Raw genomic sequence first — 12,674 nt, 5'->3', positions numbered from 1 at the left:
AAAGACTTTGGATCTTGCGTCTTGACTTGATGAGCCTTGAATCTGTTGTGTTGTAGTGCTGTCTTGGCATGGTAAAGTTGTTGCCGGCCAGGATTGTGGTTGCCGATGCAGGCTTCCCAGACAAGGTTGCTCTTTGACTGATGTTTGGATTTCCGGGTGCAGGAAGGATTGGTTGTCGATGTTGCCAGTCAATGTCTGTCAGTCATCTCTAATAGACTCAGGGGTCGAGGGTGTTGTCAGACTGTTTTGAGACCTTAGCATCCAGGGATGAGATTCACGAGGCGCCTGATCCTTGCTGCACCAGATGCTGCTGTATATCCAGTTGAAGTCTTTCAGGACCTGCTGGAGGTCCCATGCTGCATGATGAAGCGATGAGAGTCTCATCCGTGTACTGAAGACAAACTCTTGGTCTCAGATCTACGAAGGCAGTACTCCTATATGAAGGCATTGACTAAAACTGGGGATAGAGTTGATCCTGTGGAAGTTCCAGAAGGCTGCTTGAACAACTGGCTGTTCACTGGAAGAAAGACAGCAGGATGTAGGTGGGTCGGAGATCATGAACCTGGTTTGGAGTGTGGGGATTCATATTTCTGCAGGGCGTAGTCAAGTCGGAGTCCCCCTTGGCACCGAGGCATGCTTAGCCTGTGGGGATGGCAGTGAATATCTGGTAGCCTTCATCGGGGTTGACCATGGTGTCGTTGGGAACACTGTGAGGTTGCGATCATGGTGTCATTGGGATCATCACCCCCACCATCACCTTCACCCTCACCACCCCCCCCCCCCACCGGCGGCCGCCACCACCCCCCTCACCCTCACCACCACCACCCCCTCACCCTCACCACCACCACCATCACCATCACTATCATGCTGCTGCTGCTGCTGCTGCTGCTGCGCTGCTGCTGCTGCTGCTGCTGCCGCTGCTGTGCTGCTGCTGCTGCTGCGAACACCACTCGTGATCCCAACAAAGCCATGTGCAGCTTCAGTGGAGACTCCAGGTATTCATCACCAATCCCATGGGGGAGGCATGTCTCACGGTCTCGGTCAGGAAACCTTCATGAAGACAAGCTGTGTGAGTGTGAAGCCCTCTCTCTGGATTAGGTTTGTGGTCTCCTACCCATCTACATCCTGCCGTCCTTCATCCAGTGGACAGTTCAATTCTTCAAGCAGTCAGCTGGAACATCCACAGGATTAACCCCATCTCCAGTTCTGGCCAATATCATCATGTAGTTTAGTACTGCTTTCGTGGATTTGAGAGCAACTAGTTTATATTCAGTTTGTGGATGACACTTTCATCGTCTTATCACACAGCACAGTACCTCCAGCAGTTCCTGAGACACTTCAACTGGTTCACACACAGCAGCATCTGGCTCACCTTGGATCGAATCTTCTTCCTGGATATTGAGGTCTCCAGGCAGTCTGGTAGTACCCTCAGCCTTTTTGTCTATCGGAGAGCCACACACATTGATAGGCATCTCCACAATCAATCTTTCCAGTGCCTTGGGATCTATTCATCAGTCATTGGCACCCTTGTCTGGCAATCCTTTATCGTTGACCACGATCCTTTCCTGCGACAACTTTGCTATGTCAAGGCAACACTCCAACATGACGATTTGGGGCACATCAAGTTGAGACACTTGATCCGAAGTCTTTCACCGACTGAAGTGTTTCGTATACTCAAGGTCTACCCATCAGGTTCATCTTGTCCATTACACTTCCCTTCATAGGCAGCTCTTATTGCATTTAGTCCTTCCCGGATGACACTGGCATCTAGGTTTTCCATGCCTAACATGATCTGCAATAGCCTACAAGGATGAGTAAGACTCTGAGACCTAACCTGATGTGACACCTGTGAATACAGAAAGGTCTGCATTGGGTACATCGGTGAGGAACTTAGTGCTGGACTCATGAACACAAAGCGCATGGTTCTTTGAGGAGATTACAGGGAATTTGTGATAATTCAGCATTTCACCAATGGGTATAACACCTCATCGTAAGTATTGAGTGCCACAATCCTTGCCGAGTCTGAAAGGCCTTGGATGTCTGGCACAGGATTTTTCTGCAGGACATCAGTTTCATTATCAGTGATATCTGGAGTCCTTTGCTGTGCTAGCAGCTCAATATTCCACAGGCCTCCAATACTCACTCCACCAATACATCTAGTTCCCCTTTTAGTTTTTATGTGGGTGTCTGTACTCAGCCCTGTAAGTTACATGTACTCATTTGACATTCTATAGTGAACAAAAGTTGCCCTTTCTTGCCTTAGGTTAGTTGCCCAGTCTTGTCTATAATGCCTTTCTTGCCTTATGTTAATTGTCCATTCTTGTCTGCCAGTATTCTTGCTTAAAGTGCCAATTCTGAAATTTTGCCAATATCCTTGCCCAGTCTTGTCTATAATGCCTTTCTTGCCTTATTTTAATTGTCCATTCTTGTCTGCCAGTATTCTTGCTTAAAGTGCCAATTCTGAAATTTTGCCAATATCCTTGCCCAGTCTTGTCTATAATGCCTTTCTTGCCTTATGTTAATTGTCCATTCTTGTCTGCCAGTATTCTTGCTTAAAGTGCCAATTTTGAAATTTTGCCAAAATCCTTGCCCAGTCTTGTCTATAATGCCTTTCTTGCCTTATGTTAATTGCCCATTCTTGTCTGCCAATATTCTTGCTTAAAGTGCCAATTCTGAAATTTTGCCAATATCCTTGCCCAGTCTTGTCTATAATGCCTTTCTTGCCTTATGTTAATTGTCCATTCTTGTCTGCCAGTATTCTTGCTTAAAGTGCCAATTTTGAAATTTTGCCAAAATCCTTGCCCAGTCTTGTCTATAATGCCTTTCTTGCCTTATGTTAATTGCCCATTCTTGTCTGCCAATATTCTGCTTAAAGTGCCAATATTCTTGCTCAAGTGCCAATATTCTTGCTTAAAATGCCAACAATCTTACCTCAAGTGCCGAAATTCTTGCTTCAAGTGCCAGAATTCTTGTTTAAAATGTCAATATTCTTGCCATAATTAAATTAAGTGCCAATATTCTTGCCATAATTAAATGTCCCTCCTTACTTATACTGTCATATGTGAAAAATGTTCCAGTCCAAGCTGCCATGCATCAACCCTTCTTGCCATGTACACTCCCATTCTAGACACACAATGCTACTTTCTTTCCTCGATTAGTTGCCTTCAAGATGTATTCAAAGGTATCCCTCTAATTTTTGTAGTCATAATAAAGACAATTGGGTAAAAGTTCACACTGAAAGCCACAGCCCTTAATACATTGTTATTTCAATTAATTGTGCTGGATGCTAGTATTACTGTTGCAAGCAGGTCATCATCCACATTAGGTAAACCATGCAAGCCAAACCATTGGCACCAGTTGCCTTTCATGTGGACGGCCACACAAGTAATGCACATGCAAATGTATGGTGAGTAACCACTTAATTTGTCACTTCCTTTGAAAAGCATGTTTACCAGAGATCTTTAAACAGAAATTGTTGTAAACAAAATAAAATAAGACTATGAAACACCCCCCCCCCCCCCCAACACCCAACACCCCCTACTGGTCTTTACCAATGACTTTGTGACTCGGCATGGCAACACTTTTAAATCTTTGATACTTGATAAACAAATCAATTCTACTTTTAAATACATTCAACATTTTCAATCCTTTCTTTTTATAACTTCAAATTTGTGTTACATTCTATTTTTGATAACTTTTTAATTTATTTTGTATGTGTCTTTTTACAAGTGACATTTATTTGGGGTCAGAGAAAGCAAACCCTACTACATGTAAGAAGGATTATGCCGTTTTCCCTTGCTTGTTAACTGAGTGTAATAAGTGCTGCCTCAAGTAGGCTTACTCAATTAGTAAAAAGTTGGTCGAAACTTTGGGCTTGGTCCATGGAGCAAGTGCAAGGGCATTGATGTAGAAAAAAGGAAACGATTTTTTATTTAAATAAGATCATTTTGTTTCTCAATTTCAATCAATTTTGTAAAAATTATTTATTTTTTAGAATGCCATGATTTTTTTAAATAAATATATGCTAAGTGAACCCTCCCTCTTAAAGTGGCAATTTCAGCAAGTCCAGCCCAGCAGTCAAAATAAATCAAGTGATTATTTTTAACAGTTGAGTGTTCCCTGTCTTCATAAAGCAGGATTGACTTGCTGTGACTATTTATGTAACTTGATACAGTTGTGCTTTGTATTGATTTATAGCCAACTGTGCCTTGAATGCCTTTCCAATCTCCTGCTTTTGTCTGTTGATGGAAAGGACTGTTACAATGCCTATAAGAAACATGATCTGACTGTTGGGGAGTAGCCTGTGTAAAAAGCATGGCAGGGGAAAAGAATTAAATTTGTGACTGTCTGTGACCAATCAAGCAAAAGTTAACGTTTAAGTGTACTTAACAGTAATGACCGAAATTAAATAATTGTCAGCACTTCTTACTTTACAAAAGTCAAAACACAGGCATGTAACTTTTCCTCGGATCTGCTGACTTCCTTGTTTTCATTTTTGTGTGTGTGAATGCTTTATTACAAATTGAAAATACAGTACAAAGTCTTGTGTGGTTTGGAGTTTCCTTGTTTTTTTTCTAAAGTCCCAGTTGCATGCCTGAAAACAGCATGCCAACAAAAGAGTATTTAGAAAAAAACTTTCCAAATTATATTTTGATAAAACACCGAGGCACACAAATTTTATTCATTTTTCAAAGTTTTTCAGAAGGCTTTGTTTAAATGTTTAAATATGATTCAGTTCAATGTTATAACATTTCAATTGATTATTTCACTTGAACAATTTCCTAAACTGGCAATTTGCTCCCGGTATTCCTCCAGTTACAGGAATTAGGAAACTAACATTTTTAAGTTGGTCACCAGTAATTCTCACTGTTTGGAGAAAACGTATCCCCATCTATAGGCAAGACAACTGAATCAGTGAGTGAACAGCGCAATAAAGAGACAATGACAGCAGTTGCTAGATTCAAAACATTTATTAATAAAGTAACGTTAAAAAAAAACAAAGATGAAATCCTTAGCAGCCTGGTTAGGCAATGGACCTGCACGCTGATTGCGTTCCTACAACAGTATGTGCTACTACCCCAGTTTGAGTCAATGCAGCACTCGCTATGCAGCGCATCCAAGCCATGCATTAAATAATGTACATGCATACTCACAGGCCTGACCAATAAGCATGCCGGCTCGTCACACTGATACCGTATGTCAGTGCAGTCTGGACCTCCAACTTTACACAGTACAACCGCTTATGCCTCGTATAGTGTAGTGTACACTTACCATTTAGTGAACTTTTCAAGTGCTCCGTGCCCTGGTTAGAAACAGACTGATGTACTGCGCCTCTTCACGCAAATATGCCCTCAATGAAAGCGCACTATGCTATTGTTCATGTGCTCCATGCCCTTGCTAGCAATGAAAGCGCACTACATAACTGATCATGTGACATGCTTCATAGCAACACTAGCCGCGATGTTATTTGCATTTACAATCGCCCCTCTTTAAGCCAGGGCGTCCCGACCTGAAAGCTTAAACACAATAACTCACAAATTACATTAACAAAAATTTACAATTTTGCCAATATACATCTAGGTACGTCTTCTTAATTTTGGTACTGGAGGTGTCCTACAATTTTATAGAACGTTGTTTTACTTATGACCACATATTATTAAAGGGAACACTTGAAGAACATTTTCAGAACAATTTAAGAACCATTTAAGAACTTTTTCCTAACAAGTTAAAAATAATTTAAGAACAATTTAAGAGCACTTTTATAATTCAAATCTTTTAAACCATGGAATGTCTCTATTGGGAGCAGTACTCAAAAAGAATAATTTGGGACTCAACAGTTCATTTCTTCATTAAGCTTGGCATCAAAGATGACGTCAAACACCGACATCCTCTTCTGTTCCTTGGTTGCGATGCAGGACTGAAACTTGCTGACGATGAATGTTTATGGCACCTTGGTAACAGTCCCTCTCAATGTCTCCTCAAGGTCGATGTATGGCACCAGCTCTCTGGAAGTGGGCCCAGTTGGACATAGTTTTTGATGCTGGACAGTTTTTTATGCTGGACCATTTATCGATACGGCACTCCGGTCTGGTCGACTGCTGCCCTTTTCTCCTTCAGAACCCAGGTTATGCTGTTGTTCTTTAGTTGGTCCACCCTTAGCTAGGGCCTCACTTGTTTGGAGTGGCTCTGCATGTGGAGATCACGCCTGCATGGCTTCTTCTACAGGTGACTCAGACGTATCAGCATCTTCGGATATACCCTCCTCCAAAGCCATTCTACATTGACGTCATGGTTGACGGGAAAGCATTTCATACTTCTTCCCAGGTCGGTGAATGATGGTGTAGTCATAACCATCATGCTAACTGCCCTTCTGGATTACGGAAGTTTGTGAGCAATGATAGGAAACCATGATCCGTCCGGATTATAATCTTACTCCCATAGAGGTATTGCTTGTGATGCTTGAGAAAGTGAGCAACAGCCAGCAATTTATGCCTTGTTACTCAGTAATTAGGTTTGGGTTTGGATGGGGTCTACCCGATGTTCCCCAATACCTATGTTCCTCAAGGTCCTTTAGGGTTAGGCTTAGGCTTAGGGTTAGATGATTAGGGTTAGGGTTAGATGCTTAGGGTAAGATGCTTAGGGTTAGATGCTTAGGGTTAGATGCTCAGGGTTAGATGCTTAGGGTTAGATGATTAAGGTTTATTGATGCTTAGGGTTAGATGCTTAAAGGTTGGGGTTTGGGTACATGTATTGTGGAACATATAGGTATGCACCCGGTTTAGACAATGCCAGACTTACATAGGCGATAACTCTTTCTTTCCCACCTGAACTAGCGAGGGAACTGCACCGATCCCACATCCCCGTTGGCATTGGTATCGAGTATGTAACAATATTAATGTTTCAAGAATACACATGTTGCGCAGTTAATGCAATGTTTTGACAAGGTACAGTACAAATAATATCTCAATCTTGTTATGGCGTTTCAATGCCTAGCATGCAGTCCTAGAAATACTTTATCAGCAGGAACTAAACATCCTGAAGAAATTTGTAGGCCCTTTCCGTGGTGTCCAAGAGAAGTTGCAGGGAAATAACAAGTTCATGCAGAGTAAATCCGGCCTGGAAAACTTGTCGCCATTTTGCTTCAAGAATGCACCAAAATCTTGCTATCTTCATATTTATTTGGTGTGTCGATATGGTCTTTTATATCTTCCAGGAGTTCCAGGCAAAGTTTGATGCGGGCAGTAAATTATCACCCGATATATCCATGGAGCTAGTATCAGCTTGGTATAAGAGACAGTTCATGGGATGACCAATATGGTTCCCAGTCTCCTCGCAGTGAGAATGACAACGTTTTCTCCAACGTTTTCTCTGCCCCCCCCGTTTTTGCTGATTTCTTAGCTTGATGTGGGCCAGTTAGAATTTCATGGCTTAGATATTCTTCTAGTGTTGCACTAGGGGACGATTTTGGATGCCAGTTTGACGGTAATTTGAAGGGATGGTTTTTGGAGCGTTTGTTACACATTAGAAACGGTCTTTGATTTATGTCTCTTACAAGTCATTTGTGGCTTGGTTTAGCAGGAGTAGGTATGAAATGTAGGCCCCTTTCCTAAAGCAATTATTTCAGTTTGCGATAGTGAGGCTTTGGATAGGTTGGTTATGAAGGATTGACATTGTTCTGCTTATGAGCGCAAATGATTGGAGTTGAATTGTTTTGTTTTCGACTTGCATTTGTAAGTGAAGTTTTTAGATTTCTGTTGACTTAGTGATCTCTAAGTTTCTTTGTTGAGTTTCCTTCTTTTCGTGGTAGTTAGCAAGTTTGTGGTTTGAATATAACAGATAAGGTAGAACGGTTTATATTGCAGAGGTGGGGTTATTTATTTTAATAATCTTATGATAAAAACTGAATGGCACGATATTTCTTTTGAGAAGATGTGGTAGTCCTGAAAAGGACCATTTGGTTTTATGGTTTGGAGATAGGCTTGTAGGCGCGTTTTTGTTTGATGCCTCTCGATGGTTGCCGGAGTCTTGTGAAGAAATTCAGAAGTTGCTGAGCGGTGTGATGGTCTTGACCCTGGAAATCTTCAGCAAGTTGTTCTTGAGATGAACATCTGGCATTGGTCAGCTGGGCCTCAGTGAAATTGAGCTGGTGCTCGTTCTCTTCTAGCGTTACCTTTGTAAATAGCATCAATAGACATATCAATAGACATCAATACAGTAATACAGTAAATTATAAGAATTATGCACAGAAGATACATGTACCAAAATATTGCACTATGAGACAAAACAAAACAAGAAAAAAAAACATGTTCACATCACAAAAAACACTTTCTTAAAAAAGTAAAATATACTCTATAGAACAAAACAAGGATTAAAAATGACGGGCCTGGTGTGCTATTACCCCAATTTGAGTCTATGCAGCGCTCTGTTCCCTGGCTAGCAACAGACTGATGCGCAACGCCTCTTCTTCGCGCAAGTACGCCCTCAAATCAGCCTCAATGATTGTGCGCTACCAAACTGAACAGGTGACGCGCTTCATAGCAGCACTTAACACGCTTCATAGTTGTCAACTCTAATATGTCGGAATCTATACTGTATACTCACCAGCTTAACTTTGCAAATGGATGTGAAAAATTTTGTCGGAATAATTCCTTTGGCAATGAAGGGTTAATGTTACTGCAAAAATAGATTAAATATTAATGCCATCATACTCTGTGTGCCTCCGTGTTTCATCGAAATTTAATTTGGAAACTGCTCTCTAATTAATTTAATTTAAACACGATATAGGCCTACTTCGACAAATAAAAATGGTAATCTAATTGTTGTCATATGGATGTTGTGCCAACTTTCTAACCATAAATAGTTTACTTTTTTCAATGACTATCAAAAACAGTTGAAAATACCAGTAAAATGTGAAATTATATTTTTAAATAAATAAATCTGGAAATGTTTGAATAACGTAATACTCAAGTGATTTCAGAACAGTTTTTACTCGTACACTTATGTTATTGATGATTCATAGCATGTGTCCCGACGGCCTGATATGGTTCACAGTTCTCAACTCGAATATGTCTGAATCAATACTTTATACTCATCAGCTTAACTTTGAAAGTTTAGTTGCATGTGAATGCTTCATGGGAATAATACTGAAGGCAATGATGAAGGATTAACGTTACTTTGAGCATGAATTAAAAGAAAAAAATATGCCACCATACTCTTTGAAAATGTATATTCAAAATTGCATTTTACTGTACCAGAGTATTGGTATACAGAACAGGTCTTAATATATACATGTAGGATACTTAATTTGGGGTTTGCTTTCTCTGATGATCAAATTGCTTGAGAGTCAACAAATTCAAATCAATGTTGACACCAATGAAACTTCAGCATAGTGCCAAATTGAATGTCAGTTGGAAGACCACCTTACCACTGGCCATTTGTTTGGTGGTTTGCTATGCTATTTTATAAGGGCACACTAATCAGTATTCACAGCCTTTTACAATCCCACAAGGACAAGCAGGACCTGAAGTGCAGACTTGGAGAATCTGCTGCGAATGTGGTGAAGTGCAAGACATCACCTACGAGACTCGGTGAATAAAGATCCCTTGGCAGACATAGACATTGATAAACTGCCCAACTTAGCACCAGTAAGGATCTATTGGCAACAAGCTGACACTGGTTCCTATGGCAGAGCACCACCAAGATACCGACTTCCTGATGGTGACATGTTTTAGCCCATCCTCACTGGACAGTCCGACGGGTCACCTATACCCAAGGACTCAGCACCCATAGCAATGTTTCCCCACTTTAGCAAGCCTACGGGTCTTCTATACCCATGGCATCCTACTCCTGTGTTGGGCCCAGGGACAATAGACCTGCTTCATTGTACTCTGTGAGGAGCATCTCCATAGCCAAGGAGTCAGGAGTCATCCAGCCCTCAAGGATAACACCAGCTTCTCTCATCTCATTAGCATCTCTTGTCTCTGATGATGCACAGAATGGAGACCAGGAGTCATGGAAACATGAGCTTGCCCAAGTTGCTGGTTTCACTTTGAAGGTAAGACTGTGCCATACTTTTTAATAGTTGTACAGAGAAAATATCTCTGAAGAGAAATGCGTAATCTCCTCGGTGAAAACTGAATAACACAGCGATTGTTGGCCTCTACTTTTGAATCCCCTAATGCAAAGTTGTGCTTGTCACGTGGATTAATTGTCTTTGTGACTTTGCAACATTGCAAATCATAATACGCATCTAGTCAATATCTATGTTGGTTCATTTTCCTGCCAACTAAGTTGGCATGTCTTGAAACAGTAAACACAGGTTCTTTCCCATCGTAACAGTCTGGAGGCTGGCTGCCCTTATATGCTGTACCTCTTTCCTGTTTGAATAAATCTTTCACCAAGAGCTAGTCTTCTATGATTCCTTCAGGCCACTTTTTTCCCCTGTGTCCCTTTCTGTTGCCTTGATGAATTGGCCTTGCTTGTGTGTCATTATGTAGGTTGTGTTGCGCCTGACAAAATGACGAAATGAGGCAATATGACCAAATATGACAATTGATTTCTCAAGGGAAGATGTCACTGTTGCTGTTAGGCATACAGTGTACATACTCCGAGATCAATTTCTTTAAAGCTATGGCTTCACTTAATGACCAAATCCTCATTGGTCAGCAGCTAAATTTTCTGTGGAGCTACTGGAAAAGCATTATCATATTGTAATTTTGCTGTGGATTATTTCTCTTCTCTTTACAACTGCAACTTCTCGAGGAATCTAAGAGAGCCATTGCAAGAATGTAAAAAGAAAATAGTTTTTAATTTAAGTGGGTTTTAACAATTGTGTAACATGGTGCACAACTCAAACACAAAAAGAAAGAAAATGTTAATACCGGTTGATAAAAAAAGTCATTATGAGAAGTCCCCTCCCCCCGATTTTTCGCGTGAAATACCTCATAGTTAGGTTTGAATGATGAAGATCTAATTTCCTATTAGTGGGATTTTTTTCCAAGCTAACGTTGTAATATAAAATGTTTGTTGTGTGGTGTATGAACATATGAAGAGTATATTTCCAACATGCGATATATGTACGCCATTGTCTTCCCTTTGAGAATCCTACTCTCCCCTGGCTGCCCAAAAGCAGTTTCAACAATTGTTATAAGGTATCCTGGCTGCCCAAAAGCAGTTTCAACAATTGTTATAGGGTGTCCCTCAAAAAAACGCATCAGTTACAAAAACTAACAATCAAGAAACATTGATGATATAAACTTTGGTAGTGTATAGTGCACTTTTATTGGATACCAATTGCAAGTTATGTTCTTTCCGGTTGGCTGAGCATTCTTTTTTTAACTGATGTACGATAAAATGAAAATTGCTGCAGTTGGACATGTGGAAGGATTTGGAAAATAGGCAAAAGACTTCCAAATAACTGTTGATATGAGGCAGTGTCATGAAGTCTGTCTTCTGACGTTTTTAAAGAGTGGTAAAAGTTAAGATTCAATCAATTTTTTTGTTTCTGTTGGAAGCGGCTTATTGATTTTTATGTGAAATCCAGATAACCAATGCTTCTAAAGTGCAGCAGTGGGTATTTCAGACTACTTTAGTCAAACAATGAATACTCAGGCATCCGGAAAAGGATCAACTTACAATTGGTGTCATATTGAAGCTAATGCCCTAGCGCGCCTTGCAATACCAAATTTATCATGACAGTATTACGCTTTCCTACAATCCCATTTCAGTTTCCTAAAATCATAACTGGTGCATTTTTTTAGGGGGCACACTGTTTACTTAAACTGAATTTCAGAACACAATAGAGCCAAAAATTAAGTTTATAAACAGTTGTTATACTGTCTTCATTATTTATTCACTGAATGATAAGTCATAGAGTGCCTTCAAGTAGCTCACCGGGATCAACTCTGTAAAGGGAGACGTTAGCTATGACAGCCGGACTAATCAAACATTCAACCATGAGCCATCACAATCTTAACCTCATGATGTCTGTACAAAATGCCCAATTCAGACTGGGTCTTAAGTTTGAGATTTATTGCTTTTCAGTAAGTTGCAAAAGTAAAAAATGTTGGGCTGGAATTATAGCCTCTAAAGTTGAAATTAACTAAATAAATAATGACCCTTTTACTTGAAATAAGTTGATTTTTGGGTCCGCTCGAGATTTTCGCTGTCCAGCTGCCAAATTGGTTTGTTTCTTGAAATGAACACCACATGTATGCATGTGACCTGTTTCCACCACTGAGTCTGCTCCTTGAGCAGTTTCTGTGGTGGCTGACTCGAGTGAGCCCCTAGAATGATGTCAGAGCGAATTGAACGGCAAGGGGCTAGGGATCCGGGTGAGCTACATTGTACTCGAACTTACCCTAAGATCTTAGAGTGCTAGGACAGTTTTGGTGCTACAGTGAGTAATAGGCAGGGCAGTTTTGGGTGCTACAGTGACTATAAAGTTGAAATAAAATATGCAGGCCTGTACCGAGGATGGGTGCTAATACATGTACCTTTGAAAAGTGTTATTTGTACAGCTAAGTTACATTTTTGTTGTATGATTTCTGGCTTGCATACATTTTGCTTGCACAGTTTAAGTCTTTTTGCAGTTATTAGGTTTTGCCCATCACCGACATATAAACATTGTGTACTCAGTGTGTTACCTCCCAAGTGAAAGTTAAACAATCTCACGT

Source organism: Patiria miniata, unplaced genomic scaffold, assembly GCF_015706575.1.
Source record: "Patiria miniata isolate m_02_andy unplaced genomic scaffold, ASM1570657v1 HiC_scaffold_2, whole genome shotgun sequence".
In the NCBI taxonomy this organism is placed as follows: domain Eukaryota; kingdom Metazoa; phylum Echinodermata; class Asteroidea; order Valvatida; family Asterinidae; genus Patiria; species Patiria miniata.
The sequence above is the reverse complement of the archived record's forward strand: the minus strand, read 5'-3'. Positions refer to the sequence as shown.